Consider the following 19,371-nt stretch of genomic DNA (forward strand, 5'->3'; position numbering starts at 1 on the left):
GGGGCAGGCGGCACAACATCAGGGTCCGGGGTGTACCGGAATCTGCGGGCCAAGAAGACACCTTCTCTATCCTGCAAGAAATATTCAACACACTCCTAGGGAACCCCCCGGACGCCTCTATTAAAATGGACAGAGCTCATAGAGCCCTCCGACCGAAATCCAGTACTAACCGACCTAGAGATTTCATTTGCTGCATAACTGATTTTCTCCTTAAAGAGGACATAATGATGAAGGCTCGACGCTTGAAACGCATTGAACACCGCGGAACACAAATCCATCTTTACCAAGATCTATCGTGGGTCACACTTCAACGTCGCAGAACCTTACGTCCCTTGCTGAAATTGCTGCAAGACCACCATATACCATATAGATGGGGCTTCCCATTCAGCCTATCAGCACGGAAAGATGGAGTGACCCTCACACTTAGAACACGCAAGGATCTCCCAGATTTCTGTTCCTTTCTGAACATCCCGATACCAGTAATCCCAGAATGGGCTATTGCCCCTCCGAATCCTCCCCTCTCTCCTACATGGCAGAAGGTCCAACCAAGGAAAAAGGGAGGACAAGATCAACCGGCAGGTTCAAGAGGCCCTCGTAGCCCCAGTCAGCCCCTACAGTCGGCAGGTCTCTAGACTGTTAATATTGGCGGTCTCATTTGAAAATTTCCAGTTTTTCTTTATATGCAATTAGTATAAATGTTGAGGTAGGCATTGCTGATCCACAGTTTTTTAACTGGTCGGGGAGGGGGAGACGTCGCGGTACCTGACCCAAAACGTCTGCCACGACCCCCAACACCGGGTATGACCTTTGTCGCCCAGACACCCGGACGCAGAGGTATGGAACCCCTGCTTGGATAGGGTGTCATAGGTGTACCTGGTTGCCGGATCCCCGCATGGGGCGGATTAACCCCCGCCACATGGGGGGGCTTGGCTCCACTCTCAGGTTTTTGAACTGTAATTTCGAATTTAAGTGCGTTCTCATGTTTCATTACCCCTTTGAAGTTGCTTTGTTATGGTTTATTGTACTTATCTCCTGTCTATTGACTATACTTCCTCAGTTCACCGAAGGAGCAGCCTGGCTCAGTCACACAGGGGCCTCCCCGGGACGGGTTCCTGTGTCTTTCTTGTGGTCCGCAGATAAGCCTATCAGATGCCCGACGAGATGGTGAGAATTTTGACATTGAATGTTAAAGGACTCAATTCCAATACCAAACGTAACTTATTGCTGCAGGAGCTGAAGAGGCAGGCCCCGGATATAGCCTTCCTACAAGAAACACATCTATCGGACTCTGGGTCCTGTAAATTTGCTAGGCGGTTGTATCCGCAGGCCTACTTGGCTAACTCCCAAACTAAAAAGGCAGGGGTGGCAATACTAATATCCCGTACCTGCCCATTCCGGGCCTCTAAAATACAGGCAGACCGTGAGGGTAGATACATTATAGTGCAGGGTGCTTTAGGGGGTCGACCTATTGTTCTTTGCAACATATACTCTCCAAACACAGGACAACTTACTTTTCTGTCTGAGATGTTGACACGACTGACGCACTTTAGAGGTACCCCCACGTTGATAGGAGGGGACTTTAATGCTCCTTTTTCGGAAAATAGAGACAGACTCTCAATACTGAATCGCCCCCTGACGCAACAGATCCACCGACTGGCAGTGGGCTTCAGAAAACTAATTCGACTATATGATCTGTATGACTTGTGGAGAGTGGATAACCCCACAGCTAAAGCTTACTCCTTTTTTTCCCACCCACACAATACTTACACCCGTATTGACTATTTTTTTGGTGACGTCTCTATCCTGAGAACCTTGCAGGAATCCACCATAGGACCAATAACGTGGTCTGATCACGCCCCCATCATGCTTGAGCTTGATTTTACTACTCCCATTCATCGCCCGCTGCATTGGAGGCTCAACAAGACTCTAATCTCCAACCCAACGACGCGTGCAGAGTTAAACCAATGCCTACTTAACTACTTTGGTGATAACACCCCTACGGCCCCGTCCCAGACTATCTTATGGGAGGCCCATAAGGCAGTTATCAGAGGGGACTGTATTTCTGTAGCGGCACGAAAACAGAAAATGATTCATGCTGCCCGCCAGAAATGTGAGAGGGAACTACGGGGGCTAGAAGCGCGTCTGCTGTCTAAACCCTCTCTGCAATTGCTGAGACGGGTGGTAGATGCTAGAGCCAGCTTACGCGAGCTCCTACTTATGGGGAGCGAGAAGCTACTCCGGTACTCCCGCAGACGATTTTACGAATTCGGTAATAAGGCACACACTTTATTAGCAAACCAATTAAGGACACAAGCAGCTAATAGTAACCCTTATGGCATTAAAGATGCCGCGGGGACAATTAATTACGACCCGAAGGTAGTGGCCAGTATCTTTGAAGATTATTATAGCACACTGTACTCCCTCCCCCCCACGGTCAACCCTGACTCCCCAGGGGCAATGGAGGGTCTATCTCAATACCTGAATGAATGTAATTTACCCATGCTTTCGGAGGAGGCGTTGGATACATGGAAATCTTCCTCCCTAAAATATCTAGGGATTCACCTTACTCCTAGCTATACTGCACTTTTTGGGGCCAACTTTACACCTCTCTTTCAAGAAATCACGTCCATGTTAACTAAATGGAAACCACTACATGTGTCCTTTTTGGGGCGGGTCGCCGCCGTGAAAATGACAATTTTGCCTAAAGTGCTATATTTATTTGAAACACTGCCGGTCAGGGTGCCTATGGCGTGGTTGGCGGGATTGCAGTCTAAATGCCTAGACTACGTGTGGAATGGGAGGAGACATAGGATCCCTAAGTCGGTCATGACCGCTGGATCCACTAACGGAGGCTTAGCCCTACCAGACCTAAAACTGTACTATTTCTCCGCCCACCTCCGACACATAGCTTCCTGGTCCACTCTCCCTGCCTATAACAGATGGACTGAGGTGGAAAAGTTGTGGATGGCACCGTATCACCCGGCAACTTTGATCTGGGGTCCCCCTCATGATACCCCACCGTCCACCCTCCTGGGCCCTATGCAATTTACTAGAGACATATGGTTTAAATGCAGAGTGCGTTTCCAACTGGCCACCCTTAGGTCGCCACTCACCCCGGTACTGTTTACTCCACACCTCCCTGACAGTGTGACTTCAGGAGGTTTTAAACCTTGGAGAGAGGCCAAGTTATTTCAGATTAAGGACTATACAGACGCCCACACCAGACTGATTCTTCCCTTCACCACCTTGGTAGAAAGGTTTCCAACTCTTGCAGGGGGCCTCTTTCAGTACGGACAAATTAAACATTATATATCATCTCATATGGGTCCGGGGGAGATCCCACGCCCATCTCCATTTGAGCTTATATGTGCTTCAGGGCCCTCCTCCAAGGGTTTAATTTCCAACATCTATAGCATTTTAAATTCACCGGTGGGACCCACTCAGCCCACACATAAATATATGGCAAAATGGGAAACATGGTTGAATAGGAAATTTTCTGGTCGAATGCTAAAAAGGCCTCCATAAACTCTCTTTATAAAGAGAATCAAGTGAAACTCCTTATGCTTTGGTACCACACCCCTGAACTGCTACACAGGCTTAATCCACTTATCTCAAGTACCTGCTGGCGATGTGACAGGGAGGTGGGTTCTGTATACCACATTTTCTGGTCATGCCCAGTAATAGTAAACTACTGGAATATGATTGCAAACCTCTTGCAGGAGATCCTGGGAACTAGTGTCCCCTTAGATCCGACAGTATATTTACTGAATTTACCTCCCACTAACATCAAAGGTCCAAAAGCCAGGCTGCTCCTTCATGTCCTAACGGCAGCCAAATGTTTGATTTCCCTGTTTTGGAAAAGAACGGCTCCACCCTCTTCGACAGATCTGTATGCCCGTATCAAGGATATGAGGTCAATGGAACAACTGACTGCTCAACTGAACAACAAATTGGATCGATTTGAATCAGTTTGCTCTCCATGGGACATTCACTGTATGACTAATAGTCAAGGCTCATAGGCCGTCTGCTCTGACTTCTTCGCATGATCTCTTAAATGTGTGTAGCTAATGTGACAGGATTGTTCTTATGTTTTGTTTCTCCCCACATGTCTTTTTTTTATGGTTATAAGGCTAATAACATCTACCATCTAATGCTCCTTTCATTGGAAATGTCTATAGCCCATGTTTGGGCAGATGTTTTTGTCTGTGATTGTTAAAGATAAAACAAAAATAAATAAAGAGTTGAACAAAAAAAAAAAACAAATTATGGATATAAAAAGAAGACCAATGGCAAAAGGTTTCTATCAAAAATAATTTGTGGTATCACTTTTTGTCTAAAAATTATAACATTTGAAACTTTGAAAATAGTCATTTTTTTCAAATTTTTCCTAAATTTTTGAATTTTTACCCCCCAAAAAAGGAACGGATCACCGAAATGACACTACTAACATAAACTACAATGTCTCACGAGAAAACAATCTCAAAATCACAGAGATATCTTAAAGCGTTGAAAAGTTATTACCACAGGAAGAGACACTGGTCAAATTTCAAAAAAAAGTTGCGAGCCTTAACCTGCAAACAGGCTGCGTCCTTAAGGGGTTAACAAATTTAAAAAGATCATCACAGTCACGGTGCCTGGAGTAAGGTCCCTGGTTTATTATGCTTAATTTTGATGGTAGATTTTCTGTAATGCAGTGATGACCACAGAAAAGACTGAGCTGCAAGCATGGGCAGGAATAAGACCTTCTCTGAGTTTTGTGGCTCAGACAGTCAGCTAATACTCGGAGCATGGAAACCACAGGCATGTGTATGAGCCCTTAGAAATACATGGGAGAGTGTGCTAGATGAAACAAGTACCTGGTCACAAACTACAGTCCTGGTCATGAGCACTTAGATAATACACTTCTGGGTCCCTGCCACCGCCATTTGCTGAAGTTTACTAAATAAGGATTTGCGCATGTTGGTGATAAATCAGAATGCTGTAAAGTCCTATAGCCTCACCTAGCTGTGTTCAGAGTATAGGCAGAATTTTAACATATAAAGGGATTTTTGTCTTCTAAATGCTTTGTCTCTTTGAAAATTTAGATGAACGGTCACTTAACCGAGAGTCATTGGTGCCTTAATGTCCAGGTCCATTTTGCAGTTCTGTTCTGCTCTTCTTTAAATTGACAATATCTTTGGAAAAGATCATAACTATTTTTTTTTTAATGACATGTGAGACTTTAAATTGATAGAATAATTTTATTAATAACACTTTTTTATAGAATTAGCAGACAAATACCAAAGAATTGCCCCACTCAGCTTATACTCGAGTATTTAAAAAAAATAAACTTATATACTTACCCACCAGATCTACCCGTAGCTTCACATGTAAGAAAGCGTGTAGAGAAGTGTCCACGTGCTCCAGCCACACAAACTCTAAGAGGTCCTTAATGGTCACACCGCCATGTCATAGTGTGTGTGCAGGCAGAGCGCATGGACGCATCTCTGCCGGTTCTATTACACGTTAAAACTAGAGAGAAGAGGATCCATGGGGATCACCAAGGTAATTTTTCTTATATAAGAAGGGGATGCTGCATGGACCTTTTATCACTAGGGAAGGCTGCTGTGCATTTTATCACTAGGGGAGGCTGCATGGGCCTTTTATAACTATAGGAGGCTGCTGGGCCTTGTATCACTAGGGGAGGCTGCTGTGCATTTTATTACTATGAGAGGGCTGCATGGGTCTTTTCATCACTAGGGGAGGCTGCTGGGCATTTTATCACCAGGGGAGGCTGCATGAGCCTTTTATAACAATGGGAGGCTGCTGGGCCTTGTATCACTGGGGAAGGCTGCTGGGCATTGTATCACTAGGGGAGGCTGCTGGGCCTTGTATCACTAGGGGAGGCTGCTGGGCCTTGTATCACTAAGGGAGGCTGCTGGGCCTTGCATCACTATGGGAGGCTGCTGGGCCTTGTATCACTATGGGAGGCTGCTGGGCCTTGTATCACTAGGGGAGGCTACTAGGGCCTTGTATCACTAGGGGAGGGTGCTGGGCCTTGTATCACTAGGGGAGGCTACTGGGCCTTGTATCACTAGGGGAGGCTACTGGGCCCCTTGTATCTCTAGGGGAAGCTGCTGGGCCTTGTATCACTAGGCGAGGCTGCTGGGCCTTGTATCACTAGGGGAGGCTACTGGGCCTTGTATCACTAGGGGAGGCTGCTGTGCATTTTATCACTAGGGGAGGCTGCATGGGCCTTTTATAACTATAGGAGGCTGCTGGGCCTTGTATCACTAGGGGAGGCTGCTGTGCATTTTATCACTAGGGGAGGCTGCATGGGCCTTTTATAACTATAGGAGGCTGCTGGGCCTTGTATCACTAGGGGAGGCTGCTGTGCATTTTATTACTATGAGAGGGCTGCATGGGTCTTTTCATCACTAGGGGAGGCTGCTGGGCATTTTATCACCAGGGGAGGCTGCATGAGCCTTTTATAACAATGGGAGGCTGCTGGGCCTTGTATCACTAGGGAAGGCTGCTGGGCATTGTATCACTAGGGGAGGCTGCTGGGCCTTGTATCACTAGGGGAGGCTGCTGGGCCTTGTATCACTAAGGGAGGCTGCTGGGCCTTGCATCACTATGGGAGGCTGCTGGGCCTTGTATCACTATGGGAGGCTGCTGGGCCTTGTATCACTAGGGGAGGCTACTAGGGCCTTGTATCACTAGGGGAGGGTGCTGGGCCTTGTATCACTAGGGGAGGCTACTGGGCCTTGTATCACTAGGGGAGGCTACTGGGCCCCTTGTATCTCTAGGGGAAGCTGCTGGGCCTTGTATCACTAGGGGAGGCTGCTGGGCCTTGTATCACTAGGGGAGGCTACTGGGCCTTGTATCACTAGGGGAGGCTGCTGTGCATTTTATCACTAGGGGAGGCTGCATGGGCCTTTTATAACTATAGGAGGCTGCTGGGCCTTGTATCACTAGGGGAGGCTGCATGGGCCTTTTATAACTATAGGAGGCTGCTGGGCCTTGTATCACTAGGGGAGGCTGCTGTGCATTTTATTACTATGAGAGGGCTGCATGGGTCTTTTCATCACTAGGGGAGGCTGCTGGGCATTTTATCACCAGGGGAGGCTGCATGAGCCTTTTATAACTATGGGAGGCTGCTGGGCCTTGTATCACTAGGGAAGGCTGCTGGGCATTGTATCACTAGGGGAGGCTGCTGGGCCTTGTATCACTAGGGGATGCTGCTGGGCCTTGTATCACTAAGGGAGGCTGCTGGGCCTTGTATCACTATGGGAGGCTGCTGGGCCTTGTATCACTAGGGGAGGCTACTGGGCCTTGTATCACTAGGGGAGGCTGCTGGGCCTTGTATCACTAGGGGAGGCTACTGGGCCTTGTATCACTAGGGGAGGCTACTGGGCCTTGTATCACTAGGGGAGGCTACTGGGCCCCTTGTATCTCTAGGGGAAGCTGCTGGGCCTTGTATCACTAGGGGAGGCTGCTGGGCCTTGTATAACTAGGGGAGGCTACTGGGCCTTGGATCACTAGGGGAGGCTACTGGGCCTTGTTTCACTAGGGGAGGCTTCTGAGCCTTGTATCTCTAGGGTAAGCTGCTGGGCCTTGTATCACTAGGGGAAGCTGCTGGGCCTTGTATCACTAGGGGAGGCTGCTGGGCCTTGTATCACTAGGGGAGGCTGCTGGGCCTTGTATCACTAGGGGAGGCTGCTGGGCCTTGTATCACTAGGGGAGGCTGCTGGGCCTTGTATCGCTAGGGGAGGCTACTGGGAATTTTATTACTGGGGGGAAAGTCTCTATGTTAAGAGTCCGGAGGGAGGAGACTGTGGACCAGTGGACCGTCTGGACCACCGCGGGAGATGGAGAGAGATGGGTACTAACCCAGGACCGGAATCTAAGTGGCACCCTGGTCTTCACCAGAGCACGCTGCAAAGCGGGATGGTCTTGCTGCGGTGGAGTGCCACCAGGTCATTCCACAATTGCAACTAAACCTGCGGTGGCAGACAGGGATGACAGGGATGTAGGACACAGTCTGAGCCTGGGATGACAGCAGGAGTGTGGCTTGGAGGGATGAGCTGGAACTTACGGAAGGCAAGCATGCAATAGCTGGCACAGGACACAGGCAGGCAGAAACGGAGAGGTCCTAGGAGGTGGCTTGGAGGCGTCTGGGAAAGCTGGAACACAGGAGCCACCAGGAGCATCTGGGAACACTGGAGACAAGGGGGCGTCTGGAAACGCTGGGGGAACATAGAGGTGCCTGGAAACGCTGGAGGAACACAGGGAACACAGTGGCGTCTAGAAGACAGGAGCACCTGGGAACGCTGGTGGGCAATCACTTCAACAGGAACCGCTGTGGGTGTGGAAATCTTGGAAGTTCCATTAGAATGCTGAGACAATGCTGAAGATCCTGCCAGGAAGGAAGAGAGATGCCTTATTATAAGGGCTGAGCCGGATTAGCCAGCGCCAATAAGGAGGATGCTGGTCCTTTAAGACTGGGAAAGAGAGCGTGCGCCCTATCAGCGGGGGCGAGGCCTAGGCAGCAGGAGCAAGGATGCGACCTAGTCGGGAAGCAGGCTAGTGGAGAGGTAAGTCTGGCCCGGGGAGCGCAGCGCCACGCCGGGGGGCACAGGTGTGCCCGGGATCTGTAACAGGGATCACGAGTGCATCTGTGACAGTCAATCTATCACCATTTTCAAAAGACAGAGGCAGAGGGTGCATGTACTTTTTAAAAGTCTCTGCAGCTCCTTAGAAATAGCTTTCTGCCTTCAGCTTACATGCTGGAGGGCGGGTCACTTCAAGTGGTCATATCTCCAGAACCGTGGCACCATTGCATCACAATTCTCGTGTTCAATTTAAGAGGAGAATCTGAAAATGAAACTGTTAAATTTACAGACAAAAATTAAACTCTACATTTAAAAATCAAATTTTTTAATTGCAACTTTCATAGTGAATATCTCCGGTTTTCTTTAACCTAGAAGCACACTCCTGATTCTCCACTTTAATATGACACTAGAATTGTGTTTCTAGGTGCCTCAATTATGGAGATATGATCATTTAAAGTGGGACATTGTAATGATGTGTATATACATGGTATCTTCATCGAGCATGTACAAATGAGACGTATATAGCCGTATGAATGAGTGAATGGGTTAACAAGAAATGCTGAGTATATACACTCACCGGCCACTTTATTAGGTACACCATGCTAGTAACAGGTTGGACGCCCTTTTGCCTTCAGAACTGCCTCAATTCTTCGTGGCATAGATTCAACAAGGTGTGGAAGCATTCCTCAGAGATTTTGGTCCATATTGACATGATGGCATCACACAGTTGCCGCAGATTTGTCGGCTGCACATCCATGATGCGAATCTCCCGTTCCACCACATCCCAAAGATGCTCTATTGGATTGAGATCTGGTGACTGGAGGCCATTTGAGTACAGTGAACTCATTGTCATGTTCAAGAAACCAATCTGAGATGATTCCAGCTTTATGACATGGCGCATTATCCTGCTGAAAGTAGCCATCAGATGTTGGGTACATTGTGGTCATAAAGGGATGGACATGGTCAGCAACAATACTCAGGTAGGCTGTGGCGTTGCAACGATGCTCAATTGGTACCAAGGGGCCCAAAGAGTGGCAAGAAAATATTCCCCACACCATGACACCACCGCCACCAGCCTGAACCGTTGATACAAGGCAGGATGGATCCATGCTTTGATGTTGTTGACGCCAAATTCTGACCCTACCATCCGAATGTCGCAGCAGAAATCGAGACTCATCAGACCAGGCAACGTTTTTCCAATCTTCTACTGTCCAATTTCGATGAGCTTGTGCAAATTGTAGCCTCAGTTTCCTGTTCTTAGCTGAAAGGAGTGGCACCCGGTGTGGTCTTCTGCTGCTGTAGCCCATCTGCCTCAAAGTTCGACGTACTGTGCGTTCAGAGATGCTGTTCTGCCTACCTTGGTTGTAACGGGTGGCGATTTGAGTCACTGTTGCCTTTCTATCAGCTCGAACCAGTCAGCCCATTCTCCTCTGACCTCTGGCATCAACAAGGCATTTCCGCCCACAGAACTGCCGCTCACTGGATGTTTTTTCTTTTTCGGACCATTCTCTGTAAACCCTAGAGATGGTTGTGCGTGAAAATCCCAGTAGATCAGCAGTTTCTGAAATACTCAGACCAGCCCTTCTGGCACCAACAACCATGCCACGTTCAAAGGCACTCAAATCACCTTTCTTCCCCATACTGATGCTCGGTTTTAACTGCAGGAGATTGTCTTGACCATGTCTACATGCCTAAATGCACTGAGTTGCCGCCATGTGATTGGCTGATTAGAAATTAAGTGTTAACGAGCAGTTGGACAGGTGTACCTAATAAAGTGGCCGGTGAGTGTATATATATATATATACCGTATATACTCGAGTATAAGCCGACCCGAGTATAAGCCGAGACCCCTAATTTCAACACAATAGGGAAAACCTATTGACTCGAGTATAAGCCGAGGGTGGGAAATGCATTGGTTACAGCCTCCCAGTATATAGTCTGCCAGCCCCTGTAGCATACAGCCTGCCCAACCCATGTAGCATACAGCCTGCCTAGCCCCTGTAGTAGGAAAAAAAATAACACTGTACTCATCTTTCCGACGTCCCCATAGGTCCTCTTCTGTCTCAGACTGTCTCAGACAGAAGAGGACCTATGGGCGACGTCAGAAAGGTGAGTTTTGTCTTTATGTTTTTAGTTCACTCGAGTATAAGCCGAGTTAGGGTTTTTGAGCACAAATTTTGTGCTGAAAAACTAGGCTTATACTCGAGTATATAAGGTATATATATATATATATATATATATATATATATATATAATTGGATTTTTAAAATGTTTGGTTGTCATAAGAACCAGGATTAACAATAAATCTTCATTGAAGACACCATTGTGTTACACCATTACACTGTTACAGCTGTTTATTGCAGCCTAGGACTAAAGTACAGTAAATTACCAACATCCAGAGGTCGATTTGTAACTAGGGGTTCTTAAGGGGAATGATATTGCTATCATTCCTTGTTAATACAAAATGTGTTCATCATTTATGTCCATTGTTGCTCATTGTAGTAATTGCCAGTTTTCCATACAATAGCATAGTATTCATTTGGGGAGTCCCACATGTAGTCAGAATGATCATAAACGTGGTTTAGCGCTGCCCTTCTATAAACCACGTGCAGAAAATCAGTTTCACTTTATATTTTGCACAAGTTGCAGTGACATACTTTATATAAATTATAGCCTTTATTTTTTTCCTTAAAGAGTAACTGTAAAGGTTTTTTTCCACAAATCAATAGCTCTTGGGATGTAAAACAACTTTGCCTATTATTTTTGTTATCTATATCCAGCAGTTTATTTGCTTTACACCTTAGATTATCTGAGTGCTGCAGTGGCTGCTTCTTCTCCATGTGCTGACAAGCCCTGGAGTCCATAGTAGAAACAAATCTACAACTCTACAGTATCACAAGAAGGGAGGGGCTGCTGCTCCCTGCACACGGGGAGGATGTCTTGTGACAGAGCTCTCTCTGTATATGTAGCAGAGCTGGATATGTTCAAGACTGTGGATACAGATGTCTCCTGCACATTATAGTGAGGTACAAGATCTCCCCTGTTCCCTATTAATCCCTTTATATCCCAGTCAGGAAGTCCTTTACGGAGACTGCCAATTAGGCCGCAGTGTAGGTGTGTTTAGTCTTATAGCCATAGATGCTCCACTAGGGGATTCTGGGAAAATATGCAAAGTTTTCCAGGATGGAATAAGGAAAACCACGCCTCTTTTAGCTACCTTGTAATGCAGCTTCCTTGACATCAAGTATGACCTTCAGGAAGCGCTGTTTGGGTCTCTTCAGTACATCCATAGCTAATAGACACCACACGCTTAACCACTCCCAACCAGGTCGAAACAGCGCTGTCTACAGTTGGGAGTCTGTTTCTTCTGAAATACATATATACTGGCTAATAAGGCTTCCTGAAGGTCATGCTTGATGGCAAGGGAGCTGCCTTATGCCATCCTGGAAAACTTTGAATATTTTCCCAGCTGGTGTTAGAAAACATTTAATAGGTTATACTCCTCCGACTACACCATAGTTGAAATTTTCTCTATAATCCCCCCTGTTCCTGAGCAATCATTGTCATTCTAGATATCTACTGTCACATGAACAAAGCCAGGCTGTTTGCTTTAGCCCAGGACCACTCACATGGTTGCATAGTAAGACAAACGTCCATCAAGTCCAACCTATATTTCTACAATGTTTACCCAGTGGACCGCATACACCCTATATGGGCCACTTTAACACAGATTGGGATGGGTCCTGGATTTTTGGGATAAGTAAAGGCACTACTGTATACTGAGAACCTGTCAGATCCCTTACCTATTAGAAATGGCTCCCGGCAAGGCTGCTCCCTGTTCCTCCTTTTATATGTACTGCCCATGGAACATCTGGCTATTGCCCTTTGGAAGAACCCCAGTGTGCCTGGTCTTCATCGGGCTCCCGGCCATATGAAAGCACCCTATATGTGGATGACCTCCATCTTTATCACAACACTTAATCTCCTTTCCAGCTGTTCTGGAGAAGTTTAAGAAATTCGGCTTTCTTAGCAATTTTAAAGTCAATGGGGCAAATTTACTTACCCGGTCCATTCGCGATCCAGCGGCGCGTTCTCTCTGGTGAATTCGGGTCCGGCCGGGATTCACTAAGGCAGTTCCTCCGACGTCCACCAGGTGTCGCTGCTGCACTGAAGTTCCCCGGGATGCACTGATATTCACCAAGCCGGACCAAGTGAAGGTAAGTGCGTGTCCAGCAACACTTTTTTTTTTTTAAATCCGAATTCGTTGGGGTTTTTTACGGCCACGCCCCCCGATTTCCGTCGCGTGCATGCCGGCGCCGATGCGCCACAATCCGATCACGTGCGCCAAAAACCCGGGGCAATACAGGGAAAATCGTCGCAAATCGGAAATATTCGGATAACACGTCGGGAAAACGTGAATCGGGCCCTTAGTAAATGATACCCAATCTCTCTAAGTCTGAGGTATTAAATGTCTTTATTCCCCGAACTGAAGAACACCATTTATCCTCACAGTTCCCCTTTAAATGGCAAAACTCCCATATTCGTTACTTAGGCATCCATGTCCCGGTGGATCTGTCACTCCTGTATGCCTTGAATTACAAGCTCCTTCTAGAACACACTACTAAAGACCTTGCTCAATATCAGAGCCACCATCTCTCCTTATTCGGTCACATAAATCTTCTCAAAGTAGACATACTGCCTCAATACTTGTATCTGTACAAGACTTTTCCGATTTGTCCTCCAAGCCCATTTTATTTCCTGCCTATGTCCAGCATTCCAGAAGAATTTTGTGGCGTGGGTCCAGTTGCATTAGTTTAACAGTTTTATCCCCTGCAAAATCCAGAGGTGAAGTAGGTCTCCCTGACCTTAGACTATACCATACAGCACTTTGTTGACTGGACTCATCATGCAGGTTCCAAGCAATGGGTCCAGTTGGAATTTTACCTTGCTTTTACCTTGCCTTTTTTCTCCATCTGGGGCATACTGGCTACCTAAAATTGTGTTATCAGGGTGAGGGGCCCCATAACTTCGCTGTTCCATTACCTGCTTTCCCCCGGGATGGGCATACGGAAGTTTCTACGGAAGCCAGATAGTAGATGGCACTTCCATCCCATCTATAGAGACTGTTTGGACCTTGCAACCTGACATGCCTCTCATGGCTGAAGCATAGACAGTTATCATCATACGTGTCAGCTGACCTGGCCCATACCGCTTTTGGACCTTCTCCCACGGCCCTAGAGGCCTTTTTCCGGACGTCTTCTCTCTCGGGTCCACACGCTCTCCACATTGTACTGTATTTTGCTAGGGGATACTACCCTGAGCAGGTCAGGCTTTATTGGGAGGCTGAACTCCTATAAACTCACGGATGAGGAGATGGAAAAATCCTTTCTCTTTTCCCACAAACTGACACTCCCTTTTAGTGCTCTTGAGAAAAATTATAAGATACTATCCAGATTGTATAGCTGCCCTTTGCAACTCCATAGAATCTTCCCGTATATGCCTGATGTGTCCTGGTGATGTGGTGCAGAGGTGAGTACCATGCTTCATATTCTATGGAGTTCTTTGATATTTATCACCAGATCATGGGTAAAAGGGTCTCGGCATCTCCTCAAATTGCCCTTCTCTCGGTCACATCGGCCCATCTCCTCCATTTAAAAAGGGCTTACTCTTCCACTTCTTGACAGTGGCACGCACAATGAACCTGAGCCATTGGAAGAGCTCCCAGACCCCTACAGTGATCTAGTGGATTAAATAATTTTGTTTTATTCGTACAATGAAGGAGATTGTGGCCGACGCCTCTGAAGATCCTGGTAAGACAATTACAACTTGGACCTGTTCTCCTAACTTATGGCGAGTTGCCCTTCTTATTCTGCCCCTTTAAAACCCAACATCCATGTGTGCTTTCCAACCCCCTTCTGTCTTCCCCCTCCTTAACCCCCTCCCAGTTATGTGTTTTTCTCTTTCTAAACTCAATATTATAATTCTCATACTGTTATTTGTCACAAATTACTCTTAGACATTGTTCCGCAAATCTCATTGTGGATATCTCCATCTGTTCCATCATTGCTGATTCACGTACTTCAATGACATATTTTCATACTGCTGTTTTGTATGCTTGTTATTCATATGTTTCCAATAAAAATTGATTAAACATAAATATGGGGTAGAACAACTCTATGAGCACGTCTATGAGCTTGAAACATAAACAATCTATGTTCTTCTATTGGTTGTAGGGCTAATGTGCTAATGTGCCCTAATCTGATGATTAGTCATTCAAAAATTAAATCCGAAAACAACTTCCAAAATAATTTTCCATAAGTGCTGTATTGGGAGCTTTTATGTTGCTCTATTCACCATAATGACTAAATGGTAAGCAGAGTACATCATGTTATGAAGATTTTGTAATTTTATTGCATTGCACGGATGAAGGAGACGTGGATGAAACTGCAACAAATTGTCTTGTGTAAGTGTTATTTTTCTGATGTGTTAAACTTTGTTCTTTTGGTGTTTGAGGTCTAAGCAGAAGGTGTTATCGTGGTTCTCACATTGGGATCCGTGAAACAGTTTTCTGTGGTCTTATTTTCCATCTACTTTTCTGCATAACTAGATGTAGAAAATGATGTCATTATATATGTTTTTTTTTTAAATTATCTAAAAGTAGAGCAATTAAATAATGGATTGAATTTTAGCTATGGAAAAATGTAAACATATCCATAAATACATGTTAAAATGTCATTGTAACTGCTTGTACAACCGTGTATTATATTTAAAATTTTTGATTTCTAATTATTTCCTTTAAATAATTGGAATGATACAGTCATTAGGTGTGATACGTCTTAGATGCCACATTCTCTCTCCTGAGCAAAAATAGTTCTGGGACAATTTTTAATGAGCTGTATATGTTCAGTGGCTCTACCAGTGTGGGTTATTATTCCTGTCAAAAAGATACATTGTAAGCTTATTCTTTTCATTTGTTTGTTTTAAGCTTAAATGGGTATTCCCTTCTGGGCAATCACATTTAATTTAATTCATTTGCCATATGTAAACATTTCTTCAATTGGATGTTATTAAAAAAAAAAGATAATTTCTCATAAATGTAGTCATGTTGACCCTTAGAAACCAGATCGCTTCCTCGGATACGACAACCTCGCCCTCTGTCAGCGGTGGCCAGCCATGTACTACTCAGTCCTGCCTGACCAGCGTTCATTACCACAGGACGGCTGCGGGACATGTAGTAACTCCTGGACATTTCATATACAAAAACTTTTTGTTTCTTTGTGCAATCCCTCCAGCAGAACTGGTCATATCCAAGGACACAGTCATGTTTCTAAGGGACCATATCACTACATTTATGAGAAAGTATCTTCACACAGGTAAATTATTTTTTAATTACATCTAATTAAAGAAATGTATATACACTCACCGGCCACTTTATTAGGTACACCTGTCCAACTGCTCGTTAACACTTAATTTCTAATCAGCCAATCACATGGCGGCAACTCAGTGCATTTAGGCATGTAGACAAGGTCAAGACAATCTCCTGCAGTTCAAACCGAGCATCAGTATGGGGAAGAAAGGTGATTTGAGTGCCTTTGAACGTGGCATGGTTGTTGGTGTCAGAAGGACTGGTCTGAGTATTTCAGAAACTGCTGATCTACTGGGATTTTCACGCACAACCATCTCTAGGGTTTACAGAGAATGGTCCAAAAAAGAAAAAACATCCAGTGAGCGGCAGTTCTGTGGGCGGAAATGCCTTGTTGATGCCAGAGGTCAGAGGAGAATGGGCAGACTGGTTCGAGCTGATAGAAAGGCAACAGTGACTCAAATCGCCACCCGTTACAACCAAGGTAGGCAGAACAGCATCTCTGAACGCACAGTACGTCGAACTTTGAGGCAGATGGGCTACAGCAGCAGAAGACCACACCGGGTGCCACTCCTTTCAGCTAAGAACAGGAAACTGAGGCTACAATTTGCACAAGCTCATCGAAATTGGACAGTAGAAGATTGGAAAAACGTTGCCTGGTCTGATGAGTCTCGATTTCTGCTGCGACATTCGGATGGTAGGGTCAGAATTTGGCGTCAACAACATCAAAGCATGGATCCATCCTGCCTTGTATCAACGGTTCAGGCTGGTGGTGGTGGTGTCATGGTGTGGGGAATATTTTCTTGCCACTCTTTGGGCCCCTTGGTACCAATTGAGCATCGTTGCAACGCCACAGCCTACCTGAGTATTGTTGCTGACCATGTCCATCCCTTTATGACCACAATGTACACAACATCTGATGGCTACTTTCAGCAGGATAATGCGCCATGTCATAAAGCTGGAATCATCTCAGACTGGTTTCTTGAACATGACAATGAGTTCACTGTACTCAAATGGCCTCCACAGTCACCAGATCTCAATCCAATAGAGCATCTTTGGGATGTGGTGGAACGGGAGATTCGCATCATGGATGTGCAGCCGACAAATCTGCGGCAACTGTGTGATGCCATCATGTCAATATGGACCAAAATCTCTGAGGAATGCTTCCAGCACCTTGTTGAATCTATGCCACGAAGAATTGAGGCAGTTCTGAAGGCAAAAGGGGGTCCAACCCGTTACTAGCATGGTGTACCTAATAAAGTGGCCGGTGAGTGTATATGGCAGATTAATCAAACTGAATGTTAAAGGGGTATTCCCATCTGGGCATTTAAATTTCATTTAATTAATTTGCCATATGTAAACATTTCTTCAATTGGATGTTATTAAAAAAAATGGTCCTGTGTGAAGATAATGGGGCAAATTTACTTACCCGGCCCATTCGCGATCCAGCGGCGCGTTCTCTGCTCTGGATTCGGGTCCGGCCGGGATTTAAGAAGGTAGTTCCTCCGCCGTCCACCAGGTGGCGCTGCTGCGCTGAAAGTCATCTCATCGCGCCGGAATGCACCACCTCGGACGGCCACGCCCCCCGATTTCCGTCGCGCGCATGCCGGCGCCGATGCGCCACAATCCGATCGCGTGCCCCACAATCCCGGGGCAATTCAGGTACAATCGGCGCAAATCGGAAATATTCGGGTAACACGTTGGGAAAACGCGAATCGGGCCCTTAGTAAATGACCCCCAATGTCTCATAAATGTAGTCATTCTGTCCCTTAGAAACGAGATAGCTTCCCCGGATACGACCACCTCACATTTTGGCAGCAGTGGCCAGATATGTGCTATTGAGTCCTGTCTGACCACCTGTATTATGCAATCATCACCACAGGATGGCTGTAAGACCTACAGTAACTCCAGGGCATTTCATATACAAAAACCTCTTGTTTCTTTGTGCAATTACTCCAGCAGAGGTGGCCGTATCCAAAGACACAGTCTTGTTTCTAAGGGATCATATGAATACATTTGTGATAAATTATCTCACATTTTTTTAATAACATCCAATTGAAGAAATGTTTACATATGGCAAATTAATTCAATTAAATGTAAATGCCCAGATGGGAATACTTCTTTAAGTTCAATGCTTTGTTTGTATCTTGGGTGGGACTTATATTTGTTGCCCAAACAAAACCAATATATTTTCATTTTTAAGATTTATGTAGATGAAACTCAAGTTCTCAAGTTTTTCCTTTTTAAAAAAAAAAAAACCTTTCACATAAGTGACAGTCACATAACAACATATAACAGTAAAGTAATAATGCAACATATATTACATTGTCAGAACAGTACAAATATATCATATGTATCAATAATAAACATTCCCTAGCCCCACCCATATCTGAAACAATTCTCCTAGATCAACCTTAGGTAGTCCCCATGGGATCACGGAAAGTCAATAATGAATTCCCTCCTCCATTTTAACCCCTTCTCGCCAAGGCCCTTTTTCAATTTTGCGTTTTCATTTTTCACTGCCCACATTTAAAAATCTATAACCTTTTTTGTTTTTGCATGTGAAGAGCTGTATGAGGGCTTTTCTATGAGCAACAAATTGCACTTCACAGTGCCTGGGAAGCGGATAAAAATTCCAAATGCTGTGATGAAAAAGTGGTGAAAAATCGCATTCACAACATTTTCTTGTTGGCTTAGTTTTTACTGCTTTGATTGAGCGCCCTAAATAACTTGTCTCCTTAATTTTTTGGATCGGTATGACCATGAGGTTACTAAATTTATATAGGTTTTAATGTGTTTTAATACATTCAAAAAAATTAAGACAAAAAACCCTTCATTTTGCCATCTTTTGGCGCTACTAACCTTTTCAAACCTCGAAGTATGGAGCTGTATAAGGTGAGATGATGTTTTCATTGCTGCCATTTGGAAGACTGTACAGCTTTATGATCACTTTTTATTACATTTTTTATATGTTGCAAAATGGCAAAAAACTGGTGTTTTGCACATTCGGATTTTCCTTTACGGGGTTAAACACTCGTTATTATATTTTGATAGATCGGACACTATGGGATACCGTGTGATACCTAACATGTTTATGATTTTTACTTTATTTTTATATCAGTTCTAGGGAAAGGGGGGTGATTTGAATTTTTAGGGATTTTGTTTTATTTTACTTTTTTAAACATTTTATTTTACTATTTTTCAGACCCCTTAGGGTACTTTAACCCTATGATGCCTGATTGATCCTACCACATACTGCCATACTGCAGTATGGCAGTTAATGGGGATATTACTCATCATTTATTTTAATGTGCCTGTATCGGTACACAGACAACAGAACTAGAGTCTCTATGGGAAGAGTCTGGAAGGAGGAATCTGTGGACCACTGTGGGAGATGATGATGGTACTAGCCAG

The 19,371-nt window shown here is 45.2% G+C and overlaps 1 protein-coding gene across 8 annotated transcripts in view; it reads left to right on the top strand.

The window, feature by feature from the left end:
- IKZF3 (IKAROS family zinc finger 3) overlaps positions 1 to 19,371 on the top strand; it is an 82,175-nt gene that overhangs the window by 31,480 nt on the left and 31,324 nt on the right. The window contains exon 1 of one of the 8 annotated variants that reach the window (XM_072111477.1): positions 11,596 to 11,620. The exons of the other annotated variants lie outside the window; for them this stretch is intronic. The gene's annotated coding sequence lies outside the window, so the exon portion shown is untranslated. Of the gene's footprint in view, positions 1 to 11,595; positions 11,621 to 19,371 lie in introns of those variants that run through there. 8 annotated transcript variants of the gene reach the window in all.

This window comes from Engystomops pustulosus, chromosome 6 (genome assembly GCF_040894005.1).
Source record: "Engystomops pustulosus chromosome 6, aEngPut4.maternal, whole genome shotgun sequence".
Lineage (NCBI taxonomy): Eukaryota > Metazoa > Chordata > Amphibia > Anura > Leptodactylidae > Engystomops > Engystomops pustulosus.